Source organism: Periplaneta americana, chromosome 4 (genome assembly GCF_040183065.1).
Source record: "Periplaneta americana isolate PAMFEO1 chromosome 4, P.americana_PAMFEO1_priV1, whole genome shotgun sequence".
Lineage (NCBI taxonomy): Eukaryota > Metazoa > Arthropoda > Insecta > Blattodea > Blattidae > Periplaneta > Periplaneta americana.
The window spans coordinates 108,729,712-108,749,596 of NC_091120.1; the positions used below are offsets into that span (position 1 = coordinate 108,729,712).

At 34.2% G+C, this 19,885-nt stretch overlaps 1 non-coding gene across 1 annotated transcript; it reads right to left on the bottom strand.

The window, feature by feature from the left end:
* Positions 1-8,802: 8,802 nt before the first annotated feature.
* Positions 8,803-8,875, bottom strand: TRNAK-CUU (transfer RNA lysine (anticodon CUU)). The gene has a single exon. It is a non-coding gene; the product is annotated as a tRNA-Lys (tRNA).
* Positions 8,876-19,885: the final 11,010 nt, after the last annotated feature.

A 19,885-nucleotide genomic window follows, 5' to 3' on the forward strand; every position in this document is an offset into this window, starting at 1 on the left:
ATAATCTATTCAAACAAATTTCACGTAGCCATAGAGCCTATGTAGATAAATGTAACATCTAAACAGGTAAAGCCTGGTTTTATGTCATAAACCGGTATATGAATGCGTCTGCTTGTCATTTGATTCCACAGTGACGGGTTCAACTTTCACACTGTATTTATGCAAAGTACATTCTAAAAACTTTACCCAGTTTGACTTTAATGTATTCAATTGTGGTTTAAGTGCCTATTTTAGAAGAAATTAATTTTAGCAACTGATAAAGACCTTTGAAATGTAGCCTACGCAAGAACATATTTGTCCAGTTTAAATTGTGATCGCATATATGATTAAACTTTACTCGTATATGCTCTGATAATAATTTCTTGTATGTGTTAGAAATTACTTTCAATTGCAAATAATGCTATAAATTTAACTATCACGAGATTTTGTCTCCGTCAAGTTAAAGTAAGAGATAAAATTCAATATGGAAATTATAGGCCTACTCGACCAACTTCGGCCACCAACAAACTCTCGGGCATGAGTTAGGTTTCTTTCGAGATTTCTCCCCAACTTCCAGGCGAATATCAGGTAATCACATGGTTAATCCTCGTCAAATATTATCTCGCGATCACCAATTCAACTGGCAGTAAATAACATTAAGTAACCAAATACAAACGCTGAAATCTACACTGTAGTGTTGGAGTAGCTTCTAAAATTTTGTTTATGATTGACGAATTCTATAAAATCGCACAGAATAATAATTTAACTCTCGCACGAAAGGAAGATTTTGTGAAGTTTGTGGAGAAAGAGGTTACTGTTGCAGTCAAACTTACTGATTGGTTTTAAAATGTACACTATATTTCTTCCATGTAAAGAAGACTACTAATAAGGAACTTAAGCTAAAAATAAGCACCTGGTTATTCATTTAACAATCAATTCGAGTGATTATTTAAAGCAGGCAAATGAAGCTAAGCTTTAATAATAATTTAAGGAGAGTTATAACAGTAGCTAACATATAGCTTAGATATATGAAAATCAACATCACAACATAAGTGTAAAGAAAACAGAAATGCAATACATTACATTTATTACTGGCTTTTTATAGACTGTACTTGAAGCATTTACAGTATCTCTTCAGGACCGAAACAGATATTCAGTTTAACCTGTATTTGGTTAGGGCGATTTTAACAAAAAATCAATTGAAGAGTGTGACCCCAAAACGTGTTCAGTCCATTATTGCTCATTATACGACCTCAGTAATGAATCTTTATTAACAAAATTTAACGATAAAGATGAATTACTGTTCGATCATGAAGGCTTAAATCCATTACTATCTGTTCAGGAAAATCTTCATCCGTCAAGTCTTGAATTTTGTAACATGTTTGGGATATTCGTCTCAATCTTAATGTTACATCTCCCATTACTAGCGGATGATTAACAGCGCGTATATATAAAATTTTGCTAGCAAGCAGAAACACACGATAATGTTAACTATGCATTAAGTTTAGAGTTCTAGTTATCAGTTTTTTTAGTAGATCAACGTTATCTATTTTAAACACATTTTCATCTACTGTCTCAACTAGAAAATGTTTATTATAAGAGATAATTACTATAATATATCATAACAATATCAAGCCAATATACTTAATAACATGACATTCGTCACAGTTATTCATTTCTGCGGTAGGGATAACATCACGTTGCTTTCGGACAGCTGTCTCAACGAATATTTTTAGAACCAAATATTTTAGAAATTCGAACAATTTTTTATGGTTTATTTAACGACGCTCACAACTGCAGAGGTTATATCAGCATCGCCAGTGTGCTGGAATTTTGTCTCGAAAGAGTTCTTTTACATGCCAGTAAATCTAGTGACATGAGCCTGTCGAATTTAAACACACTTAAATGCCATCGACCTCGGCCGGGATCGAATTCACAACCTCGAGCATAGAACGCCAGCGCTATATCAACTACGCTACCGAGGGCGACCAGAAATTTGAATATATTCTAAACAAAAACAAATAAGCAAACACTCCAGTAACATTCAAATAAATTTATTCCCCCTCATGGCAGTCGTGGGATGTCTGGCTAGAATTTGGTTGTTGAGAAAATGCAGTGACAATAATAGTATAATTGCTCCAGGTTTATTTCTATTTGTCTTTAAATACTTATCCTTATCATAGCTTTATGAATCACATTGAACTAAATGAACTGGTTAATATAGTACTGACGTTAGTATGAAGGAATATTATGGCTGTAGAATATCGTCGTTGTTCCTGCAATAACTCCTATGTCACATATTTATCGATTTACAGATTTTTTCTCTATTAAATAACTTAAATAGTGATACAGCAAATCATAAAATTTCATATGTAATTATACTTCTTTCTTTAAAAAATTTAACAAGTCATAGTCTCCTACGTATGGCTGCCATAGGATGAATAAATGTGTTTTTCTTCCTACTAAACAATTTTATATTTTGAACATAGGAATTATTGCAGAAACAACGACGATATGTTATGTCTAGTCTTTTCATTGCAAGAAAAATATTCGTACATAAATAAATGTATTCCTTTTAACGTACCGTAGTTTCCCCTAACTATGGTCCACATTTGTCACATTTTTCTTTTTGTATATTCAGTACTATTCATCCCGATTAAGTGAAATTTTGGCTTCGGACTCTTGTAAGTTTATATTAAATAAATATTTACATATGTGTTTGATATTATTTAATTACAAGTGTTAAAAAATAATAAGCATTGGTACATAGTTGAATTCTGAGTTACCCAACTATGGTCCACTCATATATTCATGCTTGAAAGCATGAATGGACTACTGTATAGCTGGAGTTGTAATTATTCGTAAATCAATACATTGAGTTTCTAATTTAAGGGTAGAAACATAATCTAGCACAGAAATATGAAAAATAAATGAAAAGTACATGGATTCTTTTTATTAGTACACATTACATAAACACTCAATAAACAAGTGAAATCTGAAAGTAATTTTTCTGCAATAATGAACTACTACACTCAACGGCAAAAAAAAAAAAAACCGGGCCACCTAAAGTATCTCAATTTTTTATGAGGTGAGAATCAGAAAATCCTTTATGAAAAATGAAGAAAACATTGCTTCCCAGAAGAAAAAAACTTTCTCATCATTTGCGATATTATTTTCAACGCCAAACAATGGATATAATTAAAAGGTGTAAAAACTTACAAATTATATCAATTTCTTCCAAATGTTCAACTCATTTTGTGGCCACCCAGATGTTGGTAATAGCGGGTATTACCTCCCATTCGCCGATTCAACCCTTCGATCAGATTCTGGATGTCAGTCTGGTCGATTCTATTTCATTCTTTACTTAGAATATTTCAGAGCTGCTGTAAGTTGCTGTGAGGAGTTAGACGACTTCTAACTCGCTTCGCTAGCAGTCCCTACACATGTTGAATAGGGTTTATATCAGGACTTCTTGCTGGCCATGTAATCCTATTCAATCCAACGTCGTGAAGGAAGTCATCCACGAGTCTTGTAGCATGAGGGCGTGCATTGTGATGCATTAACAGGAACGTTTCACAATAAGTGGGTCATATGGTACCATATTTAAATTAGACCTTCTTCGATGTATCTTGGAGCAGTCAAAGCACCTCCATTAATGAAAATAAGTTCTCTGTGAGCTTCATACGACATGTCACCCCTTACCATTACTGATCCACCTTGGAAACTGATACGTGAACTGAAGGAACATGAAGAAAACCGTTCTCCTTCTCTTCTCCACACTCTTTCACGTCCATCTGTAAACTAAATCTCGATTCATCTGTGAAGAGCACTCGTCGCCTCTCCCACAGGTTTCAATTAGCATGATTGTGAGCAAAACGTAATCATTCAACATGATGTTGCTGGAGCAATTCTGGGACTTTTTCTGGTCTTCTGGAATCTGCCCACATTCATCCAGACGTCTTCTTACAGTTCTCTCACTCACGTTAACGTGTCTTATTTTCTGGAAGGCTCTTCTAGTCTCAATAGCTGTGGAATGGCGATTTCTTAATGTGTTTAGGACAATAAAATGGTCGTCACGAGCCGAAGTTACTCGTTTTCTCCCTGAACCGGGTCTCCTGGAATAACCTCCTGTCTCTCTAAAGCGATGGTACACTCGTTGTACAGTCGATCGAGGAATCCCAAGAACTGCAGCCACATAACGCTGATTATTCCCACCTTCTATCAATGCAACCACTTTTGCTAAATCGGTAGGACTTTGTGACGTTTGTATACAATGAAGTACTTCAATACTGCCTCAAAAGAGCTTACCAGTCTGTACACATCCTCAGCTTAGCTCGAAATTAGTTCGAGAAATTTATACACAATATTACAAGAAGAACGAATCTTCTTTTCAGATCACTGTTGGCTATTACGTATTCAGTATTACAGTGTTACGTATCACAAAATAAATGAATAACTAAATGAACCTCAGCACACCTACAATTTTTTAAAAAATTCTACAATTTTCAAAAATTTTAAAGAAAATGTAGATGGACCGGTTTTTTTGCAGGTGAGTGTATATCAAAGAACAAAAGTACGGTATCAAAATAAACTAACACATTCTTAGCAAAATATTAAGCAAATAAATTCACTGGTAATGTTAAATTATCGTACTGAGAACTATATTCATTAGGCTTATTTCGATCCTTTGAATCTCCACTTCTCTTGTAATTCTGAAATTGAATCATAATCTGTATCCAATTCAATTTCATCGCTCTCATAGTCACTCACAGGGACGGTTGTTTTCCTTCTACCCTAAAGTTTTCGTTTTACCGGACCATCATTCGTGCTAGTACCATTGATGCTGGAACAGTCTGTTTCTTTGTTTACTTGACTATAATGTTAAATGGTGTTTTAGAATATACTGAGATACCGTATTTGCAGAAGTAAATAATCACATTGACCAAATTTTATTGAAACAAATATTTCAAAATGAAATACAACTATGGTCCACGAAAAATTGTGGTACATAGTTGAAGACTGACTTCTAGCCTTGAGGTTAAACATTTTTCACGCAGAGTCCTTAACCTCTGCCAGTCTAATTATTACGTGAAAGTTAACACTATATAGCCAGGTTTAATTGTACAAAGAATCATATATCTATAACGTACCAGTTCTACAGAGGAGATCTTAATAAAACAGACAATCACAAACTGAATGATTTCGTGTCTTCACACATTCAATAGAACGATGCACACTGACCTTGTTAAGCATCCACATCATTGCCACGTGTAATGGTAGATAGAAGCACCTATGGGGAACATAATTCCATCAAAGTGGCGCCTTAAATGGCAAACACCGAACTCTTGGGGGACTAAGTAGTACATAATGCGTTTTGGACCATAGTTGGGTGCCTGGACCATAGTTATGGGAAATTACGGTACACATGTTTGGGTATAATTGACGAACAACTCTCGGTTCGACAGACAAACTGCTTTCTGAAGAAACGTCAGCACTGTTTTTCTGTAGTGGCAATCGCACTGGCTTCGAAGCACGCCGTTCCATAGCTGATGAAGTAAATCGATTGTATCAGTAAGTTATATCAGAAAAAAAAGAAGACCATAATAATAATTTTCTGCATCAGACATCTGTTAATTTTATTACACTTTTTATAGTTCATAATGCTAGTGTCCAAATTAGTACCGTTTTGTGTTAATTAATTAAATTAAATTCTTGTGTTGTAATGTACTCTGGATCTGAATAGTCACCTAGTTCATCAGGCATGTGTCTCCCTTTCTTTGTGATAAGTTATTTATTCTAAATTAACTTTGGCTGTAAGACATTAACATCAATATAGACGTTAAAAGATACTTCCTAATAATGAAGTTCCGGTGAAACATCGACACAAAACCAGTTTTCAATTTTCTCATCATTTGCGATATTATTTTCAACGCCAAACAATGGATATAATTAAAAGGTGTAAAAACTTACAAATTATATCAATTTCTTCCAAATGTTCAACTCATTTTGTGGCCACCCAGATGTTGGTATCCTAGATGTATCAATTTCCTTCGTCAACGCATTGGAATAGCGGTTCAGCGAGGGAATGCTGCCTCCATCCTGGGATCATTTCCTAACTCTGTTTCGTTAGAAGAGATCTTTCTCATTTAATGTGTAGCGTACCTGCTTGAGCACGGGTAGATTTATAGAAAATAACTTTATCTGAGCTGAAACGTCACGAGATATTTGCATGTTTATTTGCTCATATTAATTGTTTACTATTCTAGCAATTACGATACAAAACACAATTCTGTCCTTATCACTTCAGGCCAACTGGCTAAAGTAAAGACAAAAATAGCAGAAAACATATTTGCGTCTTTATTCCTTAATGATAGATGAATATTATTTATGGTAACAAAGACATGTGGTACATTTGTGTTATTGACCAAAATTAGTGGTAGAGAAATAGATAGTAATTGCGGAAAAAACACAAAATGCATATTTTAGTCTTTGTTTCTTTAAATGAAAATAACACATTTATCGAAATTACCTTTATGCCATTGTTGCGCAACACACATGCGCTCACCACAACAATATGCGCACTACTGACCGATCGGACGTTGTTGCTCCAGTAACGTACCAAATGCGCACCAAATGTACAAAGATAAATTAATGTGTTTTTCCAGCGGTAAATTTTAATGGTATATGTTCTGTTTTTGATTCCACAGATGAAGGCGTGTTCAAATAACAATTTGGCACCAATTACTCAGTTTCGGAAAAATTTGCATTTACATCAATGTTTCTCCGGATGGGCGAAATGTGGAACGAGGTTTGCTCAGAGATTAACTAACAAACTACATGAACTCCTAATTTCTACAGTATTAAATAATTTATAACCTCTGACTGAGGTGCTGGCTGATATATACTGTACATTTATTACCAACCAGTACATCTCACTTGACGGTATGTGTCTGAGAAAAAACAATTGTTTGTGTGCATCTGAAGTCTGATTAGAGTAATATGTAGCTAGTTAGTGATGTATGCAATGCAGGGGGAAAGGAACTGGCCATCTTACCCCATTATCTCCTGGCCTAGTTGCCTCATGAGTGATATCTTGTTTGTATCACTTGTGTGGTCCAGACTTGCCTTTGGACAGTTCACTAAACAACAACAAATAACACTGGTCAACAATGATTTTGTTAAATAATTTTGGGTGTTTCTTATGTATTGTCACCTGCTGATTCCAAAAATGAAGTCAGAAATTTTCCATCACCCACCATTTTCTTTTTAATTTTCAAAATAAATTTGTTCTTGTTTATTACTATTTGTGGTATATAACATGCTGATTAGAAGGCGTATTTTACATTTATATTTCATTAGACTGTGCCAACAATTGACTTGTAACGTTTGGTATTGTTGCCTGTGAATTCACGAATAACAACAATGACGTTTTCCTCACAAAACCGTGATTGTAAGGTAAATTTCCCAGATGAATAGAAGCTTTCTTTAAAGAAAGAAGCTAATCGTGTGCTCTCTTCCGTTATCAATTGAATTGTGATAGAAGTATATAATACCGTACCTAATAGTGCATTGTAAGGAGTAGTGTATAAGTGTGGAATGTATAAGAAACATGTCTTGAAAGTGTCTTATTGATAGAAACAACTTCTGTTAAGTGTGTTGTGAGCTCAATTTAAAATCGCAGAGGCCAAATTTTATTCCTCTAGTTAGAAGAGCTTATGACTGTTATTTTAACAACAACATAGACCAGAACAAGACATGGGCCCCGGAAATCTGTTCTGCTAAATGTGTAACACTATTAACTAGCTGGTTAAAAGGATCCCGTCATATGCCTTTGTGGTCCCTGTGATATGACGCGAACCTAAGGATCATTTGACAGATTGCTACTTCTGCTTGACAAATATATCTGTAATAAATTCGAAGTCCAGACACTGTTAAATATCAATATTTATTTTCTGCAATTCAGTCGGTGCTTCATGGGTCAGGATTTCCCATACCAACTCCATCAGATGACATAACATTGACTGAAATTAATACAAAGTGTTCCTGATGTTAAGAATGAATCACAAACTGATCCAGATTTTGTGGAAGATGATACTATAAATGAACCTCACTTTCTAACACAGGAGGATTTAAATGATTCGGTTCGGGATCTTGGTTTAAGTAAAAGGAAGACAAAATTACTCGCCTCAAGATTGAAAGGCTGGAAGCTGCTGCAGGTAACACCAAAGTAAGTTACTTTCGCCAACGCCAAAAGGAATTTGAGCATTTGTTTTCTAAAGAGGAGGACCTAGTTTTCTTCAATGTTGAGAATTTGTTCGAGTCACTAGGTGTTGAGCATAAACCTGAGGATTGGCGTTTGTTCATAGACTCCTCGAAAACAAGTTTGAAAGGAGCATTACTACATAATGGAAACAAATAGCCATCCATTCCTTTAATCCATGCAGTTGGTATGAAGGAAAATTATGAGAATATGAAGCTCTTACTATCCACTATCAAGGGTGACAATTTTTCTTGGCAGATATATAGAGATTTGAAAGTAATTGCTTTCTCACTTGGGTTACAGCTTGACTATACTAAATTTTGCTGCTTCTTGTGCAAGTTGGATAGCAGAGATAAAAGTAATCATTATATAAAAAAGAACTGGCCAAAGAAAGAATCACTTTAATCCAGGACAAGATAATGCTCTTCACCAACCACTTGTAAGTTCTGAAAAAATCTTATTGCCTCCACTGCATATCAACCTAGACTTATTATAGATATATTAATTTGTCCTACAGAATTTATCTGTAATATTGACACTTAATATTTTAGGAGAAAAATTCGCTCCGGCGCCGGGGATCGAACCCGGGTTCTTGGTTCTAAGTACCAAGCGCTCTGACCACTGAGCTACGCCGAATTCAATCCACAGCACCGGACCGAACTCTCCTCCTTCGATGTTTCCCTTTGTGGCCTGACTCCAAGTTAGGCATATATATGTTGACGTGTATCAAATGTCAACAGCCATTATATTAGGAGCGCACTCAGCTGAGTGACTTGTTGGCCGGGAATCCGCAGTTATTAATCACTGCTAGCTAAGAGAATATTATAGATATAGTAATTTGTCCTACAGAATTTATCTGCAATATTGACACACATAATTCTTTCTTCACCCACTCTTTCCAACACAGCTTCATTTCTTATTGTCTGTCAACTTAACATGTTCCATTCTTCTCTATGCCGACATTTCAAATAAGGATTAAAAAAAAAGTAAGTTCATTAGCTCTACAATTCCATTTCCTGGATAAATGTCTTTAAAAAACAAGAAATTAGACTGAAGTATCATTTATATGTGTGAAATCATCTCCATTCGCTCTGAATATTGTACATCCATACTACTGTGCTATCCCCTTAAAGCCCTTGGAAATGATTCTGTGCTTCCTGTTAGACCGCACCACCATCTGCTAGCTTGACTTGTTAATAATTGGATGGCAATTGATGTTACCACAGTCTAAACATGTTGTCCAAGTGACTAACACGGAAGTGTATTCAGTACGCCCTCGTTGCTAGATACGAATCAGTTTAGCTGCGTCTGTAGCGCGCTCGTCTTTCACCCAGGTGGTCCGGGTTCGATCACAGGGCTGGTCGTGATGGAATTTGTGGTGGACGAAGCAGTCGTTGTAGAAGGTTTTCTCGAAATGCTCTAGTTTTCCTCTTTCATTTCAACAACACACAATACCTACCCCTCATTTCTATCAGTTAAAAGTGTAGGTTGAAATCTTGAAGGTAATAAGACTTTATAATGTCAATATAGGTCCCAAGCGCTATGGGTTTCGTGCCCTTTGGTTTTATCAGGTACTTTATGGGATTTTGCTCTGTCACCGCTGAGACAGGCTAGCCCGTATGTTAGCAATTTATTTATTTATTTAAATTTAAATATACAAAATACAGAATATAATTATAACAATAGAAATAAAATAATACAATAGATATAAAAAAGAAAGTACAGTAATATTAATAAAATTTGAGGACCAAATGAGCAGCGCTTAGATTCGGTCGCAGTTCAGATATATTATTAATAGGCCTGTAAGAATATATACAGAATAAAATAAAATAGGAACTAAAATTAAAATTACAGCTACAGTAAAATTATATAATATAATAAATTATATAAATTTCTTCTTTCCTAGTGCCAAATTCTACCATTGTAGCACTCATTTCAAGCTATATAGCTATGTTTTGCTTTTTTTTATGTTCACTGAACGGCAGACCTGAACAAAGTAGGGTGGGATGACATTAAGCTTTACTACACCATACATACCTATACTGTTGTGGGTTGCTTGGACGCTTTAGGTAACCAAAGGCAGGATTCTGTTATGACCAGGCTTCGGCCTAGGGACACAGAGTAACCAGTATGAGGTTTAGAGTACACGGAGTATAAATGACGTCATGACCCGTGTGGACGGGTGACTGCAACAGCATAGGTGGGTCCGTAATGTGCATTACCGTTGTGTGTATTGCTGCTTGGCTGCGGTACGTGTAACAGGCTTCGGCGTAAGGATACCTGATTGAAGGTTACAACTCACGTTAATACTTTAATGGTAGACATTTATTGTCTACACTAGGAATGTACTGTATATACTGCATCTGTACAGGTGAAATATATTTTGTGCCTTACTATGACGAACTATTTACATGTTGAGACACGAAGTAACGGCGCGCTCATCTCCCACTCCACTCGACCAACACAACACAATCGTCCGTGTGTTCTGAACTTCATGCGTTTCTGTGTCCAGGACCGAAGCCTGGTTATGACAAACAACAGACTGAAGAAAGAACAACTTTAAATTATTACAAAAGTAGCAAGATTAAATCCTTCATTAACCCGACTGCACTCAGTGACTGTTTAATGGTAAACATTCCATTTTATATTGCGATATTACATTCAGAATACTGCACACTGCACACAGCATTGTAGTATTGATTATGAAGTTAAAGAGAGCGAAATGAAAACAATTGAAACATCCCCTGGAGTCGCCATTAAAAGAGAATTAAAATTAGTGTTTGAAACGCAGCCTACAAAAATATGATTCCGTTGGGACTAATTGTTTAAAGATGAAGTTCGGCGGCGGTGTTTCACATAAATTATTACTTCAATCCGTTTGTAATGTAGTGCAATATCACTTCTATTTATTAAAATCCCAGTAGCAAATAATGAACTTGCGAAGTTTATTGCAGATTTAAATTAGATTATTTTTTCTTTGTAAATTACTGACTATTTCATACATTATAGAGATTGATAATAAAAAATGCAGAGAAAAATAAATATACGTATTTTGAAACACATATAAAGACAAATGAAGCGTTGACAGGAGAACGTAACGGATTCACTAGGGTCTAATACTTTATTTGCAAATGGTGGTGGTGGTGGTGGTAGTGATGATGATGATGATGATGATTATGATTATGATGAGTTGAAGTTAAAATATAATCCTTTCAGCCGATCGTGTTTTTTAACAACCTTACCGATGTTGTTGGTAGCCCTTGTAAGTTAAACCCCAGATCACATATGAGGGGTTCACAACCAGAGTGGACCAAGTCCATCTGGAATAGTTCTGAGATATTGAGTCTTAAAGTTCCCGGCTCACGCTTACCAACCTTCACCTTCCATAGGTAATGCTGCCCTCTGTGGAGTAACAAATGAGTTATGTACTTTGTTTGTTATGGCAATGAATAAATCTAAGTTTTCTTCATCCGAGATTGTATTAATCCACAAAGTGATCACTGGCGGACTTGGTACACTCTGGTTGTGAGCTCCTCATATATAACAGATTTCTCATCCCTATGTTAAAATCGGTAGCACTTTGAAAAGAACAACCGCCAGGATCGCCACCCGTCCGCCGTAAACGAATTCGAGATGGTGGTACAGTCACTAATGCAATTCTAATGGGAGTTATGACGTGACTCCTTATGTAATAACAAGATGGCAACATAGTAAACCTGACAAAAGTTATTACCATCAAAGCCTATAAAGCGTATATATGATCTAGGATTAAACTTACAACACACTTGCGGTAAGTCAATAAACCAAATCAACTTTTATTAATTTACTTAAAAGTAACGAACTGTCAGTGTCGCGCACCATTATGTGCCTTGAGGAAATAACTTATTATACCTGTACTCTTTCTAAATTAATTTATTGGAATGGAGATTTGTCAGAAAACAAGAATTGATATAGCTAAGATATAACCGTGAAAACCATTTCTGACGACTTCCGGTTGTTGCTCTGAGCGCCACTCGTGGGTTCATGGCTGAACGCGAAAACATTCATGGAGTACAATAGGTATCCAAGCATTAACGTACACCGGTGTACAATTTGTTTACACTGATGTATAATTAATGTGTTACCTACGAACATTTTCCACATGCTATTTATTTATATTGATGTATAGGCCTAATAGTGTCACCTACTTACTACTTTGAAGACAAACTAAAGTTTCTATAATTTATTTTATTACAACATTTTCAAAATCGCCGTCGAATAGCAAGAAATGAATAACAGCTATCGATAAATACGAATAATAACAAATAAATGACACAATCGCCGCCGAATAATAAGAAATGAATAACACCTATCGATAAATACGAATAATAACAAAGAGGAGAAGTCGTGATGAATGGCTCCAGCTGTTCAGGAACGAGGCCAAGAAAGACGACAGCGGCCCTGGGATTGCGACAAAGAAAGTCAACAGGGAACTTCCGGAAGGAAGAATCACAGCAGGTGACCAACTGACAGCAGTGACCAGAGACCTTTTGAATAAGACAAGGGATGCAGCACGACTGAAGAATTATAAATTTGTATGGACAAGAGACGGTAAGATATTTGCAAGAAAAGATGAAGCCAGCCCCGTGAGTAAAATCACTAATGTTGACGATGTAAATAATTTGTAAATACTATTGTGTCGGTAACCACGTTTAATTATACAATATAATTGACTTAAAAATGGCTAGTAATACTATATTAAATGAAATCCATCAGTGCAAATTTAATAACAATAATAACACAATGGTTTTTAACGATTTACTTCACTGCAATGAGTATATTACCAATATTCTATCAGATCTTAAAATATTTCACTTAAACATTCGTAGCATCAACAAAAATTTTTCCGAACTCTGTGTTTTACTTAATAATTTTTCCTTTTACTTTGATATTATAGTTCTAACTGAAACCTGGCTTGATCATGACTCTGGCTATGATATTAATGGTTATAAAAAATTTGTTAAAAGTAATAAGTATAATAAATGTGATGGTATAGTTGTATATTTTAAGGAAAACATCGTAGTGTCTTTAAGTGATATTGACATTTCCCATTGCAACGCTATACATTTTCAATTAACACTTATTAATGATACTCTTGTTAACCTAACTGCAATTTACAGATCTCCAAAACTATGCAAAAATGAATTTCTGAAAAATTTTGAAAGCTTCTTGTCAATATACAAAGATTTAAACAACCATGTTATTCTGGGTGACATAAACATTCAAATTTTAGAAAATAGATTAGATAATTTTGGCAACACGTATTTAAATATCATGCATGAATATGGATACGTGAAATACTTAAATTCCATTACTCGTCCATCATCCAATTCATGTCTTGACCATATTTTCCTAAAAACGGGAAATAACTTACATTTTATACCTGGAGTATATGCAAGCGCAATAACAGATCATTATATGACTTTTGCATTGTTGTCAATCAGTAATAAAAGTATTAGCAGAGAAGCCACTGAACCTTCGGACAATTATAAGCTAATTATAAACCATAAAAGCCTAATATCAAATATTAATAATATTAATTGGGAATCTATATTCTACAATGAAGACGCAGATACATGTTTCGATAATTTTTATAAAATACTCTGTAACCTAATTTGTAAATTTTCTAATCATGTCCCTCTCAAATTCTCAAGTAAGTACAAAAAAATTAAACCTTGGATTACCACAGGTATTGTTAAATCAATACGATCTAGGGATAAGTTAGCTAAGCAAGTTAAACGAGACCCACAAAACAATGTTTTATTAAATTACTACAAAAAATATAGAAATATTCTCACTAATGTAATAAGAAATCAGAGAATCAAATATTATTCTGAAAAATTTAACAAAAATAAAAATAATCCAAAGCAATTTTGGAAGACCATAAACGAAGCTACTGACACCCAATGTAATAAAAATAGTATATTAAAGACAATTATAAGTCGAAATGGAATAACAATTGAAAACAAGGAAACTATCGCAAATGAATTTAACGATCATTTTACTAATGTAAGTCATGACATCGTATCTAATATAAAAAAGAAAGTATTTGGTACTCATCACTATAAGCTTTATAATAAAAGTATATCATCTATGTTTATGTTTCCTGTAAACGAATGTGAAATCATTAATATTGTAAACAGTTTAAAAAATAATGTGTCTCCTGGTATTGATGGTATTACAACAAATACCCTGAAACTTATTATCGAAGCTATTTCTAAACCACTAGCCTTTATATTTAATTTGTGCATATCTCAAGGTGTATTTCCCTCAGCCCTAAAACATGCTGTGGTGATACCAATTCACAAGTCTGGTGACAAAAATAATCTTAATAATTACAGACCCATTTCACTATTACCTAGTCTCTCTAAGGTATTTGAAAAATGTATAAAAACACGGTTAATAACATTTTTAGAAAAAAATAAACTACTAAATGATAATCAATTTGGTTTCAGAAAAAATTTGTGCACTGATGATGCTATTATGGCAGTTACCTCAAAAATAATTCAAGAATTAGATGTAGGAAATAAATGTCTAGGAATTTTTCTAGACTTACAAAAAGCTTTCGATACGGTCAATCACAGTATACTTTTGAATAAAATGGATAGATTAGGAATTAATGGAATTGCTTTAAAATTATTTAAATCTTACTTAAGTAACAGAACTCAAGCAACTAAAATAAATGATCACCTTAGTAAATCACGTAACATTGACATAGGTGTACCTCAGGGGACGATTTTAGGTCCTGTTTTGTTTTTAATATATATCAACGATTTACTTAAAATTGACATTGAGAAATATTCTGGTACTCTGTATTCTTATGCTGATGATACTGTGGTTATATTTAGCGGTTCGAGTTGGAATGAAACTTATCAAAATTCTAACAGTGGTATTAATATTATTAAAGAATGGCTGGATGCTCACTTACTTTCTTTGAACGTTTCTAAAACAAAATTAATACCATTTTCATTAACATCACATGGCCTTGAGCAACTAGAAATAAATAATAATATAAGTATAACTATACATGATTGTAACCTACCTACTTGCTCATGTAACGCTTTGAGTATATCCTCACAAGTTAAATATTTAGGCATTATTATTGACCAACATTTAAAATGGGACAAGCATATCTCCTTTCTGTGTAACAGATTGCGTAAAACAATCCACAAATTTTCCATTCTACGCTCTTATTTACCTGTTTATGTTCTGCGTACTGTGTACTTAGCTCTGTTTCAATCAATAATTCAGTATGGTATTTTAGGTTGGGGAGGAATGGCAAAATCGACTCTCCGTCCTTTAAATCTGCTCCAAAAAAGAATTATCAAAATTTGTCTATATAAACCTTTTGATTACCCAACAAAATTAATTTTTCAGGAATTTGGCGTATCAAATCTAGAACAAATTTATAAACAAAAATTGCTGATTTACTTCCATAAAAACCACAATAAATTTAAATTTGATCCTCATGAATACCAGACGAGACAAAACTACAGTTTCTTTCTAAATACTCCCAAATGCCACACAACTGCTGGATTAAAACACAGCAGAAATTTTGGACCCAAAATATATAATACATTAATTAGAGCTTACCCTGAGCTAAGTACACTTAACACACATAGATTTAAGAAACAAATCAGATTAATTATTTAATTGTTTAAGCTAATTGAGTTAAAAATTGTTACTCTAATATTCATGTACTTCTTTATTTTCTATTTGTATATAGACATATTACATGCTGTATGTATTTTACCATTTATTAATGTGATTGTGCTCAATGAACTCTCGTAATTTTGTGATATATTTTGTATAACTGATCTGAACTGCGCCCGAGCACGAGCTTCTGCTCTTTCGGGCTGCAATGCCTAATGTAGCTCAAGTGTATAGTATTAATAAATATTATTATTATTATTATTATAAATGACACAATCGCCGCCGAATAATAAGAAATGAATAACACCTATCGATAAATACGAATAATAACAAATAAATGACACAATCGCCGCCGAATAATAAGAAATGAATAACACCTATCGATAAATACGAATAATAACAAATAAATGACACAATCGCCGCCGAATAATAAGAAATGAATAACACCTATCGATAAATACGAATAATAACAAATAAATGACACCAATCGACAAATAACAAACACATATGAAAATCTTAGCGTCCAAAAACAAACTATTTATTTAAATTAAAAGTGATTAATAATATAATTATTTTTTAAGATCGACCAAAAATAATGAGCAATACATGTGTTAAGTGCGTAACAAGATCTCGGAAATAGAGAAGAATCTACTTCCCTTCGTCTTCTCTAACTTTTCCTCGATTCTGTTATAATGCACTTGCCATGCTTGTATCGCAATATACTGTCGCACAACAGTTCATGAACGGCCAAGGAATACCAAACTATTGCTGACCCCACGTCCATATGCACCAGAAGAGATGAATGATCATCCAATCAGTACGAGGTTAACATTAGGTTAGCAGGATGATCACTCCAACAAAATTCAATGTCACTGCCGTATAAAGGTACAGACAAATATACTCAAAAATAGAATTATATCACATTCCATCATAAATAAAAAGCGAAACCACCGCCTCCATATTCAACATTAAAACCGGAAACCAAGCTATACAACAACTTCGTCTCTTTCTTTTGAAGATGATTAGATTAGGTTACCCAGTGCAGACTTACATGTAATCTGTGCGTATAATAATGGAAAAGCATCTGGAACTTTTCAAGACCGCAACAGTCCTCTCGTTATTTAGAAGAGATATATATATTGGACTTGACTTGTACGTGAACGACCACAAATACTATCAGAAAATGCAGGCTATAAATTTCTAAAATTTTGTAAAGAAATGAACTCACTATTGGCCAAAAATTACACGGTCCCACAACAAGACTTATTGGAACTTAAATATCAGATAAAAGTATAAAAATCTTACTAATATTATTTTTTAGAATTCACTTTTTAGTTTAAATTAAATTTTCCAAAATTTGAAAATTTTCACACATATTATTGCGTAACTCAACAACCATTAAAGATAAAATTCTGAAATTTTGTACACTGATTTAACATGCATTTATGCAAAAGACAGACTAGAATAATGCCCATTTCTTTGAAAATAGAAAAATTAGAGCACAAAACGTTATTTAAATTTTAATATATTTTATATAGGACAAATAAAAAATTAACTGTATTAAAATAAACAACTCTACATGTCAGAGTAGTTTACTTTTCACAAATAAGTGTTTATTACATGCAGGAAAAATATGAAAGATGCCAGAGAGACCATAACAATGTTATGATTACCGAATGATGTAACTGCAGAATTATTTTGTTTTTTTTTTTTTCATACTTTGTTAAAATTGGTTTTAAAAATATTATTAGTAGGGCCTAATCTTTTTTACACTTTTATCAGATATTTAATTTCTATTAGGTCTTGTTGTTGTACCTTGTAATTTTTGTCCAATTGTGAGTTCATTTTATTATAACATTCAAAAATTTAGAGTCTGCATTTCCTGATAATATTTGTGGTCGTGGAATAAGGAACTCTACGTTTAGAAGGTCGACTCTATTCTTAATTTTCAGATTAAAAACGGAGTGAGAAGTGAGTCCTACTCGTCGTTACAAAAAGCTAAATATGCTTAATTATTTTCTACTTCCTTATTATAAAAATAATTTAATTGGAAAGGCAATAAATTATAGAATGTACTTCATTTATCGAAGCCCATTTTAACTAAAGAAACAGAGCTTATCCACGACATTATCTACAATGAGCAGAAAAACGGAGAGATGGTATAATTTTTGTTATAAATGAGTAATCCATATCATCTCGTGTAAAAATGTGCATCCAATGTGCTTTAAAATGAATATTGGAATAATATGCATAGTTAAATAATCTCAAAGAAATGCTGCCCAGTGAGAAATTGGAAAGAGCCTATTTGAATTCAGGAGAAATAAGTGGATTCAGTGTTGCCGTATCCTACAGTATATATTGTAATTGGCCAACATATCCTTGACGTCTGTTTACCAGAACATTCCAACTCTTCCATATCATGTTTTCATGAATAATACGTTACAGAAATCTAGCTATAGGTCTATACCTACATTTGAAATGGACTATTGAAGAATTATCTCCGATTTACTCGCCAGTTTCTTTTTTCCCCCTCCAGTCCTCAAATATTATTTTCTACAGTATCATTTAAAATTTTAGGTACGGTAATAGCTAGTTTTAATTGACATAAAATTTATTAGATTTTCAAATTTCAACCTAAATTTTAATAATAATAATAATAATAATAATAATAATCATAATAATAATAATAATAATAATAATAATATTGTATTTATTACTACTAATTTATGGTGTTGGAGACACTAATTTGCCTTCCGACTTACAGTTAAATAAATGTACAGTTACCCTCAAAAAGAATGAGACGATTCTTGGTCTCGGAAGTTAAAGTTCAAAAGCGCGGTTCACTCGATATCGACGTAACGATACATAACATGACAAATAGTACAAGAATTATTACAAGGACCACAACAAGGACAAGGACCAGAGTATGGATCACGAAGAAATCTGCCTTAAATGCCAGGATTTCACAACATAGCTCGAGTCACAAAATATCATTGCTTCTCTGTACCGAACGGCAAATGTCTGTTAAGGGATCTACATTCTGGACTGCTGCTGTCACTGTCTTGTCTCGTTAGCTCATATAGGAGCGTGTCGGTTCCCCTGTATAACCGAAACGTCTCGTGTTCGATCCCGGGTAAAACTTTTTTTATTGAGGTGTAATTAATTTGTTCAGAGCTCCTCGGCTGTCTAATTTGTCGAAAAATATGGAATAATTTATGCCCAATTTCAGGGTCTTACAAGTGGGCTGAACCTCGTCAAAAATAATAAATAAATCTTACTTGGAAGTTAAAAGTACTCTTCCTCAAACAAAAATCATAAGAAACAAAAATAGAAATGTTAACTTAAAATCTTGTCAACATGCCATCAGCTTCTATTACAGCTCTAAGTCGATCCGGCATGGATGTCACGAGATTGTGGAATAAGATCTGATCCCCGGCGAGATCTTCCCAGGTGTCAACAACTTGATCCCACAATTCGTTTCGAATTGGAGGGCGTCGGTGGGCATAGGTGGCTATCCTTCTCTTTTGCAATTCCGCCCATAAATTTTCGATGACATTCAAATCAGGTGACTTCGGAGGCCAATTAATGATTTCGATCTCGGGTCTCCTTTGAAACCATCTTTGAATGCTTGCAGCATAGTGCAAGGGATGGTTATCCTGCTGGAGCAGCAATGTTCTTTCGGGAAAACGTTCTCGGGCGGAGGGAAGGAATATATTTTCCAGAATGTGCTCGTAAGTTCCGGAATTAAACCGGCCATCGATGCGTTCCATAACGCCAGGTCCATCGTAAGACATCCACCCCCAACACGATATGCTAAAGTGCCCCGATCTTTCACGTCGGTGCACATAGCGCTGGTCATGTCGAAGACCATCCTCACGATAGACACGGACAGGACCTTCGTAATCACTCGAGATGGTTGTTTCGTCGGAGAAAATTACATTTCTCCAATCGAAA